The sequence below is a fragment of the Mustela erminea genome, chromosome 14, assembly GCF_009829155.1.
Source record: "Mustela erminea isolate mMusErm1 chromosome 14, mMusErm1.Pri, whole genome shotgun sequence".
In the NCBI taxonomy this organism is placed as follows: Eukaryota; Metazoa; Chordata; class Mammalia; order Carnivora; family Mustelidae; genus Mustela; species Mustela erminea.
Genome location: NC_045627.1, coordinates 18,644,977 through 18,663,239, shown reverse-complemented (window position 1 = coordinate 18,663,239; position 18,263 = coordinate 18,644,977). Strand labels below are relative to the sequence as shown.

At 48.6% G+C, this 18,263-nt stretch overlaps 1 protein-coding gene across 5 annotated transcripts in view; it reads right to left on the bottom strand.

Moving 5' to 3' along the window:
• The window catches only part of SGMS1 (sphingomyelin synthase 1), a 266,791-nt gene that overhangs the window by 232,289 nt on the left and 16,239 nt on the right, over positions 1-18,263 (bottom strand). For all 5 annotated transcript variants that reach the window (XM_032312956.1, XM_032312959.1, XM_032312958.1 and 2 more), the window contains exon 2: positions 6,256-6,346. The gene's annotated coding sequence lies outside the window, so the exon portion shown is untranslated. The remainder of the gene's footprint in view (positions 1-6,255; positions 6,347-18,263) is intronic.

Genomic DNA, 18,263 nt, shown 5'->3' with positions numbered 1-18,263 from the left:
AAAGCTCAGACAGTGCCAAACTCGACACCCCACATGTTCTCCCACACACGCACACCTAGAGTAAGGAGTAATTTCTAAATCAGGCACAGTGAGAGGTTAACAACAGGAACTCCGACGAAAATGGAACAACTATGACAACAGACTGTAACGAAAGTTACAGGAGCGTGGTATCTCTCTTTCTCTCTCCCTCTCTCTCTCTCTCAAAATACCTAGCTGTGCTACCCCCAGACTTCTGGTGATAGTGCCAGATGATAAAAAGCCCGTGGGATGAGACGGAGTGAGGGGATGACCCACGGGCTGTGGCCTGGCGTGTAAGTGACCACTGGCCTCCTGACCGCTCCAAGGAGGATCCCCTGCTTCTGGACCACGGCCGATGGCGGGGACAAGGGACTACCATGAGCGCATCTGTGACTCCTGCTCCCAGGAGAGAAGGTAAATAAACGCCCAACAAGAGAGGGGTTGGGGAGGCCATCAGCAGAAAGGGGACATGAAGCGCTGTTTCACGACGAAGCGAATCAACTTAACATGACTGAACTGTATGCTCAGAAGTGGTCATGACAGGGGCGCCTGGGTGGCTCAGTGAGTTAAAGCCTCTACCTTCTGCTCAGGTCATGATCCCAGGGTCCTGGGATCGAGCCCCGCGTCAGGCTCTCTGCTCAGCAGGGAGCCTGCTTCCTCCTCTCTCTCTCTGCCTCTCTGCCTGCGTGTGATCTTTGTCTGTCAAATACATAAATAAAATCTTTTTAAAAAAAAAATTTTTTTTAAAGTGGTCGTGACAGTAACTTTCGTGTTACATGTTTTTCCAATTAAAACAGAAGCAGCATCACCTGAAAGGTTCTTTAAAACACAGCTTACTAGACCTCACCCACAGGACCTTGATCCAACAGGGCAGCTGCGGACCCGAGGCTGCCTCCTCCGACATTCAACCAGGCCACACCGATTCCACTGTTCCGGGAACCAATTTTAAGAATCACTGTTCTGCTTCTGAGGTTCTGAGACCCTAGACAAAGAAAACAGGAGTATGGGGAGGAGGGTAGGACGGTTATGGACCCCGACATGGCACACTCTGGAAGTCCTGAGAGGGACTCCAACCCCCAGGCAGCTGCAGCGCACCGGATGGCCGGCACCAACCCCCCACCGGCGACAGAGTGCGTGTGAGCGAGCGAGCTCAGTGACGGTGTGGTCATTGACAGGATATGGTCATGGTGTGGCTGAGAATACTAAGGAGATAATCATCTGACATTCAGGAAACAGGGCTGACTGGGATTTCCCACCCACCAAAAGGGGTCAAGTTAAGACAGTGACAAAACTACTAATATTTAATCCCAGACTACTTAGCACAGCAAAAGGCTCCCAAGGAACTGAGAACAAAGCAAGGAGGATTAAATCTCAGAACCTATTACGCTTCCCATAAGCACCTGGCAAACCGAGGGAGGGTCGTTTCTCCAGAATTCGTAGCTAATCCCTCTATTCTCTGCAAAGGGCTGTTCTCTGGAATATCAATGTCATTGTAAAACCAGGTGTTGGAATCAATGCTCAAAACAGCACCGCCTTCCTCTGAAGAGACAACAGAAAGCCGTGTGTTCAGACGCAAGAGGTAACAGAGGGCTCGGAGCTTTAATTCCCGAAGACATGCACATGGTAAACAACTTCTTGTTAAGAGAAACGCAAACTGAAGACAAAGGCACAGTTCAGACAGATCTGTTCATTCAAGAAATATCTGAGCGCCTCCCACATGCCAGGCGGCGAGCAGCGGGGGGAACACGGGCCAAGGCCGCTGCGGGGCCAAGTGCGTGGGTCTGGCCGAGAAGCCAGCTTTGGAAGTTTTGAGCAGCACAGTGTTTCTCAAAGGCCCCTGCAGGGAAGGAGCCCCCCAAACTGTGGGCACCCGCCACGTTTTTCCTTGCGTGGACGGCTGCATATTTGGGGTATGTAACAGATTACCCACAGTGATACTAAGTTTCTAGTGTCTTGAGTCCACAGTAAGTACAAAGAAATCATTGTCTTTGTCCTCAGAAAGCAGCATGACCCCCATCGGACGTCTGGGTCACACCAAGGTCTAAGCCCCCGGAGGCAAGTCTCCTTCAGGAGTCCATCTGAATAATTTCTCCGTAAGACATTCTCAACGCTGTGGGATGATATTCTTCATGAAGAAACTGGTGAGGCCGCACTCGGGTAGCCCGAGCCCCGCTCTGACAGGAGCCATGTCCTCACCCCACATTTTGGGGTCAAATCACCTCTGGGCCACACAAATCTTAGCTTCCTCTGAGGTCCTAATGCTGGATCTGATTAATCAATTAGCCAACATTCCCGGGGTGAGTGCCCGGACACGGCTGACTCTTCCAACCATGTGGTCGCCACCGTGGGACAACTGTGGGCATGGATTTCCTCAGTGTGATGCTTCCAAAACACGCCCGGGGGCACCCGACAGAGGGAAGCTGGAGACCACAGTGCAAGTGAACCCACAAGCAATGTTTCCTGCGTCACACTTAGGTACGTCCAAACAGCGAGCTACTGTTCCAGAACCAAGGAGAGTTTCCCTCTCTGCTTCCTGGACTTATTATCACTCTAAATGTCCCCATAATCCTCGCAATGACCAACGTAGCCACAAGAAGTCAGGAGACCTCACGGCCACAGGTGTCACTCTTACAGGTCACTTGACTCTGGACTTCGGCGCCGTCACCTGTCACATGAGGAGGACACTTCGCTGGCAGGGCTGTTTTAAAAATTCACAAGGGACAGACTAGCAGGTATCAGGCACTGTCCTAAGTGCCCGACACACATCCATTAATTCAGCCCTCCCCAGAGCCCCGCGGTGGACACCTTCATCCCCATGGCACCGGTGAGCAGACCAGGGCACACAAGAGGTTAAGTAACAGGTCAAAATTGTCTGTGGCTAATAATGGCACCCATGGAACCTGGCCTCAGCGTCCAAGTTCTTAACAACCTCTTTATCCCACCTTCCTGGCCAAGAGAATCATCCTCATATGCTTCCCAGACCCCCACTCACTCTGCCACGAGATGCTCGTGTGCACGTCGGTACGACCCCTCTCCAGAGGCCAAACCGGAGCTGAGGAAGTCAGTCTTAAGGAGCTGTCCTTGACAAATGAGACGCCCCCGAGGCTGGAGTTCTGGGCAGAAGAGCTCCCTGTCCTGAGGATAGAAGACGCAGCTTCTCTAGCACCACAGATCAGGTGATTCTGCCTCTCCTCATTTTGCTTCCGAAACCCTTCTTTTTAGCCAAAGCAGTTAAGAAGACGGTTTCCAGTTTCGTGAGGAAAACAACTGTCATCAGTCTTCTCCATTCTCATTTTTCATTTATCCCTAATTCTGCACCACTGAAAAAAACTACTGAAATGAAGGGCAGGACGGAAGCTGTAAAAACATTTTAAACACAGAAGCAGAACATGTGACTGCATATGTACCATCTCTCCCTCAGAAAGAGGAGCTACACCTTAACTTTATTACAATCCTGGCAACAAAACCAACCAGTGCAGAGTTTGACCCCCACGCACAGCCCCTCCCAAGAGGCTCCGATTTCAGGGCAAAGCACGGTCACCCAGATCACTGCCCCAGAGGGTGACAAGGAGCATCCTGCCCGGTGGCAGACAGTTCTAAGGCAAGGAGTGAACACTGTCGGGACGTCATGCCTTTTGCCATCTTTACCTCATTCCACACAGCTAACCAACTGTACCTCCAACATCCAAATAAATGTTCGACCTCACTTCACTCTCCTAAAGGATGTCTCGGGCTGGAACGAGCCAAGGCAGCCGTGACGGCCCTATGAGGGTTTGCAGGGATGAGTCAACGGCATTTCCTTTCTGTCTGTCGGAGCACAGTCTGGGGTGACGACAGAGCAGTGACTCATGCCCATAAAGCATCTAGGCACATACATGAAAACACTACCGGGATTAAAGCAGTGTTATCCGCTTCACCTGTCTCTGTCCACGACAATGCCCTCTATGACCTCCTATCAAGAGAACAAACTTTTACAACCTCACGTATGCAAACAGAGAAGCATGCCAACAGTGATAGATGAATCTGCTATACCACATTCCAAACTTAACTACCCTGCATGCTTTTCTTTCTGTTGAGTATTATTATTAATTATTCATGTAGCCTGAGGTGGGAGGTCTGCCTGGCTTGCCGGGATGAGCATGTCCAAGCTCGTGGCCCGATGCAGACACGCTGCCTTAGACAGTCAGCTGCCACCCCATGGAAACAAGCAAGACCTTAAGACACACTCAGAAACACGGCCACATCAATGTAGATCATTACGTTATGGAAAGTGCTTATTAAATTTATAAAATTAAGAAATATAACCAATATACTCATTCAAAACGGAGAATGTGGTCACTCCATTCCATTCCCATTTCATGCTTTTGTTCTGACACGTACAAAGCACAATCTTGGAGTGGAGCTTCAAGTTCACAGGAGCCCCTGGGAAGTTCCACACAGGTGACAGCCTACGCGACTGTCACCATCTTATTATCCCTGACACATAGTAGCCTCTCGGTAAATATCTGTGGGATAAATAAGTGAATAAATAAAGGCATTCACATTAAAATGAATGGGCTGAGGCTATTTCAAGATGCAGCGGTTATCACCACTGCACCCTTGCCTTCATGAAGTAAAGCAGGAGTTGGCAAACATTTTGTAAAGTGCCAGGGGGACACGTATTAGGTCTGTCTTGTGGGCCCTATGGTCACTGCTGGAGCCACCAACCCTGGTCTCTCTCACAACCGTGTGATTTTGCTGTTGCAGCACAAAAGCTGTCACCGATGAACCATAAACAAATGAACATGATCGTGTCTGAATAAAACTTTATTTATAAAAGCCAAATTTAGCCATAAACATATCCAAGTCCCACAGGAACCACTTCCTTCCAATGAACATTCTAGTCCCTAAAGGTTTGAAATCAGAAAGCTTGCCCACTTCAGCCAGACACATTTTATTGGGTCAAAAACTGGGCAATGCCTATGGACTTGTACCCTACGGTGCTCATCGCCCCTTACGGAGCAAACCCCAGTTCCTGTCCTGGTACAGGCCTGCCCCACACAAGCCTCTGAATCTATGCGCTCAAGTCCACAGCAAGAAACCTCACTGCCGTCACGAACTCTGTGGTCTAAATAAGACACAAGAATCTAAGAAGACTGCCAAGAATCTAAGAAGACATAAAGACTTCTTCTAAAGTAAGGCTCAAAACGGGCAGCTGTAGCTCGTTAACCTCTCCACGAAGAAATGCCTGGATTCCCAGGGCCCACCGAGGGAGAGCCCAGCACTGTGTGGAGGACAGCCACCCATGGGACAGCAGAGCCACCATGCAGAGCCACCAAGGGCTACCAGTGATCACGTGGGACTGGTCCTGATGTGTCTCCATCTACAACTAATCACAGCTCAACATATCTGCAGGGTTTGAAGAGAAGTGTCAGTTCGGTAGTCAAATCACGGCGATGGCGCTGGGAGTCACTGTCAATGTCCTGAATGCTGGTTTTAATACAGTAAAACCTCAGCTTCACAGGACCGCATCTCCCTGGCACATTCTCCTGGGAGTTAGGGTTAAAAACTCAGTGAAGACCTTCAACCCTGTTCAAGCAAAGACTGGTCTACTTGTGAAGCCCACAGGGCACAAACGGACAGAGCATGCCGAACGAGGAAAACACGGCCGCCCTCTTACGCGGGACCCGCAGGCAAGTGCGAAACCCAATCAGTCCTTTATGGACAAACAGATCTCTTTCAAACATGCTCACATTGCCTATCTGTCCATTAAATAAATCATAGCTTAAAGGTTTTTATCAGCTATGAAGGGATCATAAATCCAAAATTACACCTTTTAATAGGAAATCAGAGTTTAATTCAATGATTTTAATTCAATATGTTTTTATAATTTAACAATTTAATTAAATAATTTAATTCAATGTGTTTAATTCAATGATTCTACATCTCATAGTTTTGAGATGCCTCTCAGGGAAGACATCCTTATTTTTAGGACCTACATCCCAAAGAATTTAGGATAAAACGTCATGATGCCTGTAACTTACTTTTCCTTTACACACTTCAGCAGAAAAATGTACAAGCCCTCAAACACACATATGTACACACACACACACACACACACACACACACAATGTGGTAAAATGCTAATGAATGTTAAATGTAGGCAGGGAGTACACAGGAACTCACCACACATTCTTCTAACTCTTCCATGTGTCTGAAATTCGTAGGATAAAAAGCTGCACAGAAATCTTGACTCACCTCTCAAGCGGACGGCAGTCTTCTTTCTCCTAAAGAAAAGCGAATGGCTAATGCCCAGGGGCCCATTCGGGGCTGGTCATGCTCCCTCACCCTGCAAACATAAGTGAAACAACGTGTTACCAGCAAGGAGCTTTATAAGATTCAAGCTATTTCAGTTGAGACAATGTTCTTCAGCGATGACAAGCCTCTAGATTAAAACGGTGCTCAAGGGGTGCCTGGGTGGCTCAGTGGTTAAGCCTCTGCCTTTGGCTCAGGTCATGATCTCAGGATCCTGGGATCTAGCCCCACATCGGGCTCCTTGCTCAGCAGGGAGCCTGCTTCCCTGCCTCTCTCTCTGCCTACTTGTGATCTCTCTCTCTCTCTCTCTCTGTCAAGTAAATAAATAAATCATCTTTAAAAACAAAACAAAACAAACAAAAAAAAAAAACAGTGCTCAAACTAGTTGCGTTTAAGCAAGGAGAAACGTGAAAAGAGAAAAAATTGATCCCTCACATCCCAAATGTGGGGAACAACCATTAGCCTCACCCACTAGGAAGTTCTAGAACAAAGAAATGCCTTATTAAGTTTCTCTTAACTCACATCAATTTCAAGGCAGTGACACATGAGATCACCCAAACCTCCACTTAGAAGGGAAGTGGAGCTTCCAGGGCCGGAGTGACTGTGGATTTCTGAGACCCCACGTGAGGCCCCCACACATCCTCGGAGCCACGCCAGACCTCTGGGCCTCCTGGATTTCCCAGGCAGACCCGCCAGGTGCCCAACGACAGCACGACAAGAACATACAACCAGAAAACAACAGCAGGGTTGAAGCCTCTACTTAGATCTTCCAACTCTAAGCTGAAGGCGTGTCTCACCATACAGGTGGCCCCGCAACCCCGCAAGATGCTCTCCTGAAAAGTAACCAAACCTCAAGGCCAAGAGGCCAAACACAGTCACATGCCATGTGGGGGGGAAGGGGTGCACTGCAGTTTGCTCCCTGAAGAATAACCACTCCTGGGGTGCCTGGATGACTCAGTGGGTGAAGCACCTGCCTTCAGCTCTGATCACGATCCCAGGGTCAGAATCACCAAGGAGCATGTAGTTTCCCCACAAGATGACCTAAAAGGGGCCTTTGTGCACTGGTCACCACAGTCCTGCTCGCAGAGGTTTGCGGGGATCGGCGTTCAATGTGCGAAGGCACTGCATACAAAAGCCTAACAAAAGTGAGTCAGGATCCCTGTGCCTGCTTTTCAGTCCCATCTCCTCCACTCGCCAGCTTGATGAAAAATCGAGAGAACTGCTTCAGGCTGCTTCCTCCCCTGGGGACTGGGAAGCACCTGTTCCCAAGGGTGCTGCAACCCACACAGAGACAGGACAGGCCTCGATGCCTCACACGCCAGAGCATGTGGACCCCAGGAGCACTCACCAGGAAGTTATGGCAAAAGCTACCCAAAACCAAGGGAAGACACATGACACTCCTTTGGAAACACCAATTTTACTCCAAGATTTTGGCGAGGATGAGTAAACGAATCAGCAACTGAAACCTTGTTAATATTAAAAACAAACATGTATTGTGATCAGAATGTCATCACTGCATGAATTTTTAAGCTCCAACTGGGGAAGGGAGTGAGGGGTGGGCTCTCCTTTCCCATTGGGGGGGGGGGTTCTCGGGAGATCGGGTGAAGCTGGCAGAGACTTCAATATCACGGGGAGCCAGGATGCTGCAGATAGCCAATAGTCCTGAGAATTCTCCTCAAAATCACGGGGCCCAGATTTTTGCCCAACCTAGGGACATGGGTAGACAGACATCTAGGCACATGTGGTCCCATCTGCACCATGCATCCAGAAGTCCATACTTCCCGAATCCCTCTCTGCCCTGCCCTGCCTGCCCCCAGCCCCGGCAAGCGCGGTCACCAGCCAGGGCCCCCTCCCTCCCAACAGCTCACACCACAGGCCTCCCTCCAGCCCCACACTGCAAATAGGTGCCACACCTATGCCCCCATCATGTCAGTGAATGCCTGCGCCGTTACCAAAGCAAAAATGAGCAAAATAAGCTTCCCAGTTCGGTCTGTTGATGTCTTGCCCACACATAGACCCTGTAAGATAATCAATGTTCATCAGTGTTTTAAGCTGCTACGTTTGGGGTACCTTGTTATTCGCTGACCACATGTCAGACTAGAGAATAATGGAAACAAATCCCATGCACCTAATACCCCAGAGGCTGGGTTTGGGGGGTCTTATGGGGTTTTATGGAAGATGTGTGTGCCCCTTCCTGACGCCCTCCCATCCACTCCCCTGCACAGATAACTACTAGCCCCAACTGTGATTTAATTTCTCTGCTCATCTGTATGTTTTCATCACATGCGTATTATTCTCAGTATGTGGTTGCATTTTGCTGGGTTTTAACCAATGAAAAGTGAAACGTGAGTGCATGAATTCAGACCTGCCTCTTGCGAAGCGGATTCTGAGACGCACCCCTGGTGACTCGTGCAACTGTGGTTGACATTCATCGCCTTCTATACAGTTCCCTCTGCGTGAACAGAGCCACAGCTCACCGCCCCACTCTGCTGAGGACCCCACGGGGACTTGTCAGTTTTTGCTATCATGAACAATTTACATTCCAGCGCCTGTCCCTGGGGCACACACGGCATTTCTCCAGGGCGTTCACCTAAGAGAGGGGGCAGAGCACAGGAGTGCAAGTGTCCAGCTCTTCTAAGTAAAGCCAAATTGTTTTCCACTGGGGTCGTGTACAATGGACTCTTCAGTCGCCTTTCAGTCTCTCCCAAGTAAGCGGCATACTTGTTTTGCTAATTACCAGCAAAGCTCTCAACCAACAAAAGGGAAAGCTTTTCCTGTTTGCAGCATCACTACCGCAAATAAACAGTACTCCAAAGTAGTGACCCAGACAGCTGGAACATATTAGTCACAGGACATCAGCACTGACTTCGGAATAATGATGCAGACCCAGCCAGCACCACACACTGCCTGCGGGTAGAAGTCAAATTGGATTGCTAGACCAACATTCAATTCCCAAATGGTTTTTCCTCCTGGTTGACTCACATATAGGGTCCCACCGTACTGTGGGCGTCTCAAACCGGGGAAAAAAATTAACTCACATGCGACCCAGCCAAATTCAAGATTAAAGCAGCAGAGTCTAATTATTTCAACGAAACTGTGCCGTGTTGTGTTTTTAACAGAGAGCTGATTATGTTTTTAATCTTTTCACCTATAAGATGAGATTGTCATTTATCATAACTAACTTTAGGTGCAGTCACTCCATAAAAAAATACTTGGCCTTTCTTTATATAAGAAATGTCCCTCTTAGTTTCGCTAATTCTATTTCTTAGGTGGCAACAGTCATTTTGATGATAATTATTTGTATTTCTAGATAAAAACATGCTATCAAGCCTTCCTACTGGCATCAATACAAAAAATGAGAAATTCTTCCCACGTGGGCAGGAAGGAGAGTGGAAGCCTTACCGTGAGACTCACAGAGGCTCACCTCCCACCACTGAAAACACTGGAACCAGACAACAGAATTGGGTTATTTCAACCCCACCTCTTGATAATTTTTTTTTAAGATTTTATTTATTTATTTGACAGAAAGAGGCAGGCAGAGAGAGGAGGAAGCAAGCTCCCCACCCAGCAGAGAGTCCGATGTGGGACTCGATCCCAGGACCCTGAGATCATGACCTGAGCCGAAGGCAGAGGCTCAACCCACTGAGCCACCCAGGCGCCCCTTGACAGTTCTTTCTTTACAACCGTTGACCCCTGTGAGGTAGGCACTATCATTACACCCATTTTACAGACAGGAATCTCAAGGTGCAGAAAGCAATTAAGTCGTGTGCAGTCGTGAAGCTGGTGACCGGCAGACAGAGGACCTGGCTCCAGGCCATCTACTCCAGAATCCAGAGTCTTCCACGTTCCTCTGGGCTCCTGTATTTCAAAGGCCAGCTCTGCTGATGAGGGACAACAAGAGAGGAATGCAGCTCACACAGGGTGGGCATCACATTCACACCTGCCCAGGGGAGGACGACATGCGAAGTGCCCAGTCAGGGGACAGGAGAGCACAGGGAGCCCACTGCAGCCCAACCCTTGCTCCCAAGCCTCATGTACCCACAACAGATGATCTGACAATTTGCACACACGGTCACTGCCGTACCCTTTTGTTTTTGCCAGTACTACAGTGTCCTCTTCCTGTCCTACCCTAAACAGTATAACCTTGGCAACCAGATCAGCCTTAATGCTATTCGTAAAGGTTAGACATTCTTCACCGAAACACTGGAGCAGAAACGGACTCTAAGTAAACACCTGGCTCATTCAGCTTTTCTGTTACTGACTTCAGAAAACCTTAGGCACTCCTTTCAAATAGAAACATCTCTTCGAAGTATTTCCGGTTTCCTGGAAATCATCCCAAATGATCTGGCCAATAAAGAAAAAGCCTGATTACAGGACTAGCAAGTGACAGATGAAAGAAATTCCAGCAACAGCACGTACGCTATTGCTCCCAGCACCCCTCTGCCAGACCTAAGCTTAGGTATTTAAAGCATAATGTGGTGTTGACCAAATCTGTATGTATGTTTATAATTCCATTAAGAAGTTAAGAAATTAGGGTGGCTCAGTGGGTTAAGCATCTGCCTCTGGCTTGGGTCATGATCTCGGTCCTGGGATCGAGCCCTGTGTTGAGCTCCCTGGTCAGTGGGGACTCTGGTTCTCCCTCTCCCTCTGCTGTTCCCCCTGCTTGTGCTCACTTGCACTTTCTCGAATAAATAAATAAAATCTTTTTTTTTAAAAAAGTTAAAAAATGAACTGGTTGATTAATTATGCCACTGGATAAATATAAAGTTTGCAAAGTGTAAAAAAAAAAAAAAAAAAAAGAAAGTATGAAATGTGGATTTTGGAAAAGAGCATCCAGATTAGCCACCAGCAAGCTCCAGGGTCACTGGTCCCTTCAGCATTTACAGTGGGGTGGGGGATGCTGGGCAGGGGCAAGTCGAGTACTGGAGGTCTGTCATGCAAAACCGGTACAGTGCAATTCCGTCTTTCTGGGCCAAATGAGGCAGTCTATTAGTAAGCCACACAGAGGAAACAGAGAAACACACTTCATAAAAGGAAAAGGCTGAATCTTGTGTCAGCTCTCGTATTTGATCTGGAGTAGAGCAGGGGACCCACCAAGGAGAAGTTTTCCAGAGGGAGGTGGCCAGGACAGGACAGGAAGAGCCTCATCTGCTAGGAAGTGTTAGAACAGAACTAATGCTAAGGCTTTCTCAGTAAATGCCAAGAGCCAGATCTTCTGCGGAGCAGGCTTCCTCCACTCTGCTTTAGAACCCTCACTCACTAACCCTGAGAGAAAATATCGTGAGACAGATCCCTATTTAGAAGATACAAACACAGACTCAGAAATTAAATGGCTTGCCCGAGTCACAGAACGAGGACACAGGCCTAACGCCTGGCTTGAAGCACGCGGGAGGCGACAAATATCCACCGAACAGTGCTCTACGTATCTTCTCCACAGTAACAGGAAACAATACTTAAATCACCAGGATTTTGTGAAGATAGATTGAGATTCTGTTCATAAAGTTCCTTGCTCAGTGCCTCACCCCTAGTATCTACTGGAGTATGTGGACAACCATGGTGATATAAAAAGCCTAGGCACAATACCAGCCTGGAATACAAGTGTGATGATGACAACGGGTGTAACCAAGAGTAAAACAAGACACATAGATACACATAACAGGCTAAGAAAAGCAAATAAGCCATGAAAAGATATTCAGCGTCACTAATCATCAGGGAACTGCAAATTAAGATCACACGTGGGTGATTCAGTTGGTTAAACATCTGCCTTTGGCTCAGGTCATGACCCAGGGTTCTGGGATCGAGTCCCTTATCAGGCTCCCTGCTCAGTGGGGAGTCTGCTTCTCCCTCTCCCTCTGCTGCTCCCCCTGCTGTGCTCACTCTCTCTCTGACAAAATAAGTAAAATTAAAAAAAAAAAAAAATCAGAGAAAGATACCACCACACACCTACCTACCAGAATGGCAAAATTTTGAAAACCGCCAACATAAAATGCTGACAAAGACGCAGGTCAGCCAGGACTCTCACGTGTTTTGAAATGGGAATGCAATGGGGGGAGGGTAAAAAAAAGACTAAGGAAGACTCCTTAGTAATAAAAAGGCACAAACTACTGATTTGGATGCATCTCAAAGGCACTCACGCAGAGAAAGGAGTCTCAGAAGGGGGTAATCTGCACGATCCCACTTCCGTGACATTCTGGAAAAGGCACAGCTAAAGCGACAGAGAACAGATCCGTCTTGTCAGGAGTAGGGTTGGGGGCTGATTACAAGGAGGCCCCAGGGAACCCAAGAAGTGGCGGACTGTTCCACAGGCTCTTTGCCATGGAGGATACGTAGATCAGTGCACGCATTAAAACTCCAAGAACTAAATGTTCCACAAGTGAATTTTACTGCTGGAAAATTTATTAAATCACTGAATAAAATTTTTAAAGCAGAGAAAAAATTGGTAAGCGTTGGTGAATGGCTATTTGACGTCTGCTTTGAAGAGAAAGAGGGACACGTGAGGGTCAAAAAGCTCTGAGGCTCCTGGCCAAGATAATAATAATGGAACAGGACACCATGAAGAGTCCATACAAGGACCTCTGCTGGGCACAGAGGGTCAGGAACCTTGGTTTCTGATCTGACTTCATCGAAGGAGGACTGTGTCAGATTACATAAACCACATCACCACCCCAAGCCTCGGTTGACCCACTCCTACAATGGAACAACAAAACAAATGGTCTTCTGCTCCTTTTCCACTGCAAACACTCTAGGGTCAATTTGTCTCCAAGTCACTGAATCTGGGCAGACAGTGGGACCAATAAGCAGAAATACCCACATACAGAAAAATGGCCAGGCATCCACACAAATGCCAACAGGGAACAAAAATACAGTGAAAACCACTGACGTGAGTGGACGTGGGGGGAATCATCAGTGAGGGGCAGACAGAAGCAGATGCAAATTAGCACTCTCTCACACGACAGAATCCAAGAGGAGACAGGTCTCCTTGGGGCAGAGGACAAAACACTGGCAGGGTCGAGATGAGGACTGATAAAACAGCTCAGCTTCCCTGCAACAGGCCATGGCAGAAGCAACAATTTTCAAAATTTTTAGAAATTCTTGGAAATTAAAAAAGTGATTGCTGAGTGCTGCTGAGCTGTCTTCTTATTTCGCAGAGACTCCAGAATTCTAGAATGGAAGAAACCATTTCATTTTCCAAAGGGTTCAACAGAGGGCCGCCTGGGTGGCTCAGGAGGTTAAGCATCTGCCTTCGGCTCAGGTCATGATTGCAGGGTCCTGGGATTGAGCCCTGCGTAGGGCTCCCTGCTTGGCAGGGAGTCAGCTTCTCCCTCTAACCCTCCCCACTGCTCATGCTCACTCACTCTCTCTAATAAAATCTTTAAAAAAAAAAAAAAAAAAAAAAAGGATTTAACAGAACATAAAGAATGTAACATTAAAGGAAAGGACTAAGATTTTACTGTTGTCACCTTATTAGTTTGTGGGGCAGGGAAAGCACTTGACGTCTGTAAGATGTGGCAAACCCCCAGGCTCTGAGCAGAGCAGAACCCTGAAGCCACTCCTGGGCCAGGCCCCTGCGGCCAAGGGAACCCAGGGAGACACAACATCTGAGCACTTCACCAGCGCTGAAGGGAGGACAGGGAAGTGGACAGTATTCCCGCAAAGTTCACAGAGAACTTTTCTAACATCACACCTTCCGCCCATTCTCATTTCTGATGCTGACATGCGTGGGAGAGAACGCATAGGACTTCAGCTCCAAGTCTGGTCTCTTCTACCACCAGCGACCCCCCAACTTCAGGAGCACTGCTTCGCTGCTCACTTCCCTTTCTGCCCCCACAGGAGGGGACAGCCCCAGGTTCCCAGCCAGCACCAGGGCCAGTGAGGCCTCACACCTGCTGGGTGACCCCATGTCCACGGAGGCACCTGAGGGGACACACACACAAGGTGTTTCTGCTGCTGCTCTCCAGGGCTGGGCTGTGACCTCACGTCCTGCATGCACACGCACATCCCAACTGCCCCCTCCAAGTAGCCACTGTGCTTAGGGGAATGACCATGGCAGGTGCAGGGCAACACCCAGCCCAAGGCAGCTGGGGCAAGGGGAACACGGCTCACTCAGGAGACCCTGAAAGAGGAAACTAAGGCAGACCAGTGCAGCAGAAGGCATTCGCCTGGGCACAAAGCTCAGACATAAGGAATCACTACCAGGGAAGTGAGAGGGACAGCAAGGGACAAACCACAGACACATTCAACTGAGACACTCAGGCTTTCTCCTTGGGGCTCAGGGAAACACAGGCACAAGTCAGCGGGACGTTACCACGTCTGCCCCTGCAGCCCGGGAAGGGGACTGACACAGCCGGGAGAGTGGAATGAGGTCAGGGCAGAAAGCAGATGGAGACTTGGAATCCTGGCACGAAGGGATGAAGGCCTGAGTCGGGAGGAACGCAAGAGATAAAGCAGAGACCAAATGCCCTTTCTCTGGTGACTGGAAGGGGACGGCGTCACGGAAAAGCAACTGGGGACAGTCCCGGGTTCTGCCCCGACGACCAAGAGCAGGATGGTCTCTTTCACAAGGAACTGGAGGAAGGGCAGTGCTGGTGGCTTCCCCGTGTGCAGGGCTGTGCGTACGGAGGTCCCTCCACACATCTGCGACCGACCAGTAAGTCTCAGGCTTCTCCTCGTGGAGCTGCTTACTCCAAACCCCCACAGGCCACACCACCTCAAAACTGCGCAACGTCTAAAAACTCAACTCCCTGCTCTTAACCTCTCGGCAGCCGAAATAAGAACGGACCTCACATCAGAGAGGGCAAGGGGCTTGCTTACTCCAGGCCACACCGCCAGAAGGAGAGGAGCTCCTTCCAAGATGGCCTGCTTCTGGGATGCCTGCTGCTCTTCTCTGCTGTCCTGGTCCATTAAGGGCCTAGAGCTATCGATTCTGTAAGGTGAGGGCTCAAGGGTACTGCTCTCAGGCCATGGACTTCTCTTGCTACTCCTGAGAAGAGTCCAGGCAGCCCTGAACGACCTACTCTAATCCCTAGGACCACGTTCCCAGGGCGGAGCTCTGGCCCACCTGCCCCATCTCCGTGTCTTCAAGTTCATGCCAAGTTCATCCCAACAGCTCCTGAAGCCGTTCTGGTTTTCCACAGAAGCCACTTCTTTTTTTAAAAGATATTATTTATTTATTTGACAGAGAGAAAGTGATAGAGGGAACACAAGCAGGTGAAGTAAGAGAGGGAGACACAGGCCTCGCACTGAGCAGGGAGCCCCATCCACCTGATGTGGAGCTTGATCCCAGGACGCTGGGATCATGACCTGAGCCGACCAGAGGCTTAGCCACTGAGCCACTGAGGTACCCACAGGAGCCATTTCTGAATGCATCGGCTCTACCTTGTGTAGGGACCCTAAAAGTTCCCTGAGGGCAGTCCTCATTTAACTCACAATTGTATCACTGTCTGGGCCCAACAAGATATTTTCCCCTCCTCCAAAGCCAGCTGTCTGTGATACTGTTACCTCCACGAGAAAAGGAGGGGAAGGAGGGAAGGCCAGGCCACTGGAGAAGGATACACAGTGTTTCTGCGAAGCCTGCCACTCCCCTTCCCACTGTCCCAGGCACCAGAGAGCAGAGAACCAGACTCCACAGCCCCTGAACTTCCAGTCCTGCGGAAATGGGGTGTTTTTTTAAAAAAGGAATTATGCACATATACACACTCCCCAGAACACATCAAATATATAAAATATTTGATAAAACTGAGGGTTTAGGTCTACATGTTCATTAAATTATTCTCTATGTTTTTCTACAGGTGTAAAATATTTCATAATAAAAACATCTAAAACTGAGGGGAAAAAAATCAATGTCAGGCCACAGTACTCTGTGCACAAAGAACTGGCTGGTCAGACTGATTCATTTGCAAAGGCTCTAGACAGAGAAAATCTTCTTGGGATCTGTTGTGTTTTTCACATCATGCTCCACAGCTATAAAAGCAACCAGAACAAAAGATGGAAATGCATAAACTCAGATGATATGAATGCAATCGAAAACCAGAATGAGGTTTCCCGTCCACCAGTCCCTCGTGCTACCACCAAATCCTCTGTAGCAGTAAATAATGAAAGAAAATAAGAGGATGACTTAACCACTTTCTTTTTTTTTTTTTTTAAATAAAGAAAGAGATTGTATTATTTTCGAGTAAACTTTACCCCCAACATGGGGCTCGAATTCACAACCCCAAGATCAAGAGCCATGTGCTCCACCGACTGAGCCAGCCAGGTGCCCCCATAACCACTTTCTATTACTTTCTGGCCTCAGAAAGAAGCCCTACCTTCTTAAGAAGCCCTACCTATTAAGAAGTAAATAGGCACTACCATGTTCTCTACACGTGCTGGGCATCCACAGACCCAATGCCATAACAAACCCGCAAGAGACAGGCACTTTTCTCCCCGCCCCATCACCGATGGTGGCCGTGCAGGCACCCAAACCCGTCTCCAGCAATAAACCATCCTCCATGATGTATGCTGCCCAGGGCCTTGTGTTCTCTCACTTATTTTCCATAAACTTTGGCATCACACAAAGGAGCGAATCTGACAAAATCTCCACCAACTAGTTCAACAAGCCAAAAAAAAAAAAAAAAAATCCAAGAAATCACAATCTTACGATATTCAGTCTCAGAAACAGTACCTCCAAATGTTCAGGCAATAAGGAAAACCAACCGGTAAAGAAAATAAATTGTGCAATCCTCTAGAGTCCCAAAATAAATACCGCATGAATGTTCTAAATCAAACGGCCATAGAATTTGAAGGGGCCTTAGAGATGCAACTGGCAACAAACCCATGAGACCAGAAAAGTGAGTTCTTGAGGTCAATTTCTAATACTTTTTATCTTTAATCATGTGTTACTGTGAACAGTGTGCAAAATGTGTGTTCTCCGCCAAGACAGAGGAACAGGACAGGCGAGAGCACGTGTGAGCAGGGTGAGATTTTATTTACTGAATTTTCAGAAGAGAAGATCATAAAACTTGAAATACATGGCACTGTTCATCCCAGCAGGGGGCTTAGCCATTCTGGAAACAAAGTACAGGTCGGTTGGAAAAGGTCGGGTTTTACTTCTGAGCCCTCAGGGTTTTGTTCTCCTGGCAGAACCCTGCTTCAGAAAACGCTCCGTACTTCCCCGATCGCTCCCCAACGCAGTCTAAGTTTTAGGCGCTCAACTGCTCTGACCATGCCTCCCAGACAGTAAGGAACCTTTTGAACCCAAACCCAGTAACAGAGCCCTCTCCCAGCTGGACCCCATCCGCACAAGACCCCAGCTGGAAGAGACGGGACCGCTCCCTTTGCCTGCACAACGCAGGCATCAACAGTCCGGGGGCATTTGCCATATTCCTCTCTTGATCTTAACCTCCTCGAGAGTGGGGCCCGCTTTCCACATCAGGGATCACTGGTGTCCCCGGCCCATCAGGGGACACACAGGCAGGAGGCCCACGTCTCTGCCACGCTCTCGCCAACGGAAGGGAACCAAGACGACGATGTACGGGTGGCGGTAACAGAGCACGTCCTATGCCACCTTCAGCTGTCAGGCACAGAACGGAAGGCAGACTTCTGCTGTAAACTGTCTGCCTGGGGATCTGAGGCAGCGTGTTCATTAGCGGTGCCCTGAATGTTCGGGGTACAAAAGCGCCCCAAATGTCTTTCTCCCCAGACACCTATTGCTGATGATCTGTAGCACGTTGGACAAAAACACTGATGCAGACGGCTTTGTGGTTATTTTCTTTAGTAGAATATTTGACTGCCAGTGTCTAACTAAACACTTAATAATAAGGCAGAGTATCAAACATGCCAGTTATTTGCTCCCAGCCCCGTATTTCAATCAAGGCCGGGGGGCACCTGGGTGGCTCTGTTGGTGAAGCATCTCAGGTCATGATGCGGGGACCCTGGGATAGAGCCCCGTGTCAAGACTTCTCCCTCTGCTCCTC